This window comes from Tasmannia lanceolata, unplaced genomic scaffold (genome assembly GCF_043159265.1).
Source record: "Tasmannia lanceolata isolate RefF3 unplaced genomic scaffold, GAP_Taslan_0.1 ptg000013l, whole genome shotgun sequence".
NCBI classification, from domain to species: Eukaryota; Viridiplantae; Streptophyta; class Magnoliopsida; order Canellales; family Winteraceae; genus Tasmannia; species Tasmannia lanceolata.
In genome coordinates this window covers 13,358,161-13,360,757 of record NW_027518690.1, presented here as the reverse complement: position 1 = coordinate 13,360,757, position 2,597 = coordinate 13,358,161, and the positions used below count along the sequence as shown (strand labels likewise).

The following is a 2,597-nucleotide window of genomic DNA, read 5'->3' as shown; positions in this document are numbered from 1 at the left end:
GAGTCCTTATTTTCTTTTAAAAAATTAATTAACTCTTCTTCTTGGGTCGAGTTTAAGTCCATTTTGATTGTCACAGGAGATGTGCAAGTCTTACCCAAAAATGCTTTTCTTAAATTTGAATGCAAAGGCGGCAAATTTAACTGTGGGGCCTTTTTGGGTGGAGGCTTGGGAAGGGGCGGAGATAGGGATGCTCCAAATTCTATTTGTTGGATGCTAAGGTCATCAGAAAAGGAGTCCCCTATATCTCTTGCATTCTCCAAGCCTTCTTCATCCAGAGCTTCTTCAAATCCTGCATTCAAAATATTTTCACAATTAGTCTCAGGAGAGGAGTGCAACATATTAATTTCTTCTTGTAAATTAGGTTGCTTACCTAATCTAAAAACATTAAAGTCCATGGAAGCATTCCCAAAAGTTAATTTCATTAAACCATTTCTACAATCAATTAAGGCGTTGCTCGTAGCAAGGAAAGGCCTACCAAGAATTATAGGAATTTGATCCTTGATATTAGCAACGGGCTCAGTTTCTAGCACAATGAAATCTACAGGAAATAAGAACTCTCCTACTTTAACTAGGACATCCTCAACCATCCCTTTCGGTTTCTTCATTGATCTATCCGCCAACTGAAGAGTGACGGTGGTGGGTCTGAGTTCTCCTAATCCTAATTGTTTAAAAACAGAAAGAGGTAATAAATTCACACTGGCCCCTAAATCTAAAAGAGCATGATTAATATGAGTATTTCCAATAGTGCATGCAATGGTAGGACATCCCGGGTCCTTGTACTTAGCCACCATCTGTTGAGACAAGATGGAACTAATGTTTGCAGCCAAGAATGCCTTCTTGGGTACATTAGACTTGCGCTTTTGTGTGCACAAGTCTTTTAAAACTTTGGCATAAGTCGGGACTTCGGAAATCGCATCTAACAATGGAATATTAATTTGCACTTGTTTAAACATATTTAAAATTTTCTCCTTAGCAACCACATTTTTATTATTAGCAAGTCTCCTTGGAAAATGAGCTTTAGGCACATACTCTTTTTCAGGTGGAGAAACTGTCTGCTCTATACTTACCTGTTCGGGCTCTTCTTCTGAACCAATGGAGGATGACTCTTTACTTACCTTAATTGGAGATTCTTGAGCATCTTTAGAAGGTTCGGATCTGCCCTCCTCCCTTTGATATTCTCTGCCACTCCTTAAAGCAAATACAGCGTTACAGTGATCGGAGGGCTCCTGCTGCGGCAAGTTTGGTTGCATGGCATTCAACTGATTTACATGTGGTTGTTGATTCCCATTTATGGCCACATTCCTTGGATTAGGAACTGGTTGACTTGGCATCTTCCCCTTTTCCCTTTCATGCAAGGCCATGGCAAGTTGGGAGATTTGTTTCTCCATATTGTGTTGGCTTGTCATGAAAGTGCTAGTGAGAAGTTCTATGCTCTTTTCTAAGGAAGTTATGCGTGCCGACTCCCCTTGTTTTGGAAAACCCGGTGGTTGCTGATTTGAAACATTATTTAAAATTGGGTTTTGAAAAGGTGGAGGTGTGGTTAGGGGTGGTCGATCATTCATAGAAGGGAAGGTGGGCCTAGGTTGGCCAAATTGGCCTTGACCTTGGAAATTTGATGGCCCTCCTTGATAATTCCCTTGATTCCAAGAAAAGTTGGGATGATTCCTCCATCCCGGATTATATGTGCTACTATATGGATTATTTAAAAACATGGCACTTGCATTTTCATTAGAATTACCAAATTTAGCAAGAGTTGGGCACTCTTCCATGACATGGTCCGTGGCTTGACACCAATTGCACATAGGAACACAACCAGCAATTTGATGGACCTGTGAAGGTCCTTTGACAACTATTGCTTCTAGCCTTTTGATTAGGCTATCAAGATGGGCCTCCTTAGCCACGGCACCCTCTATTAGAAATCCCTTACTTGTGTTGGCTCTCTCACCTTCTTGAGTGGATTCCCACTCTCTTGTTTTTTCCGCCAAATCAAGTAAGAAGTTCCATGCCGCGGCCTCATCTGTGAAAGATGTAAAACCGTTAGGACACATGGACTCAAGAAGTTGCTTTGTTTGGTAATCTATGCCCTCATAAATAATTTGGCATAAATGCCACACATCAATTCCATGGTGAGGACACTCTTGGAGTAGGTCCTTGAACCTCTCCATAAACTTAGAAAATGACTCTAATGGCTTTTGTTTGAATTGTAAAATATCATTCCTAAGCTTATTAGTTTTATGTAATGGAAAATTTTTTTTTAGGAAAGCGACGGCAAACTCCTCCCAACTGGTGATGGAGTTCGTTGGTAAGCCATAGAGCCACTTTTTAGCTCCCTCCTTGAGTGAAAACGTAATAAACCGCAACTTTACCGCATCATCGGTAAGTTGTTGCATCTTAATTAAAGCACATACATCTTCAAACTCACGCAAAAATAAATAAGCATCCTCCGAAGGGAGGCCATGAAAATGAGGAAGCAAAGAAATAAATTGCGATTTTAGCTCAAAATTATTGCCCTGCGCAACCGGCAATCTAATGCAAGAAGGTTGCGCGGTTCGGGCCGGATAGAAGCGATCGCGTAAACTCTTTGGCGGCTCTTGTTC

General features: G+C 41.0%; 1 non-coding gene across 1 annotated transcript; it reads left to right on the top strand.

Moving 5' to 3' along the window:
- Window positions 1–2,118: 2,118 nt before the first annotated feature.
- On the top strand, window positions 2,119–2,225 carry LOC143891506 (small nucleolar RNA R71). Its single transcript, XR_013255382.1, has one exon. It is a non-coding gene; the product is annotated as a small nucleolar RNA R71 (small nucleolar RNA).
- Window positions 2,226–2,597: the final 372 nt, after the last annotated feature.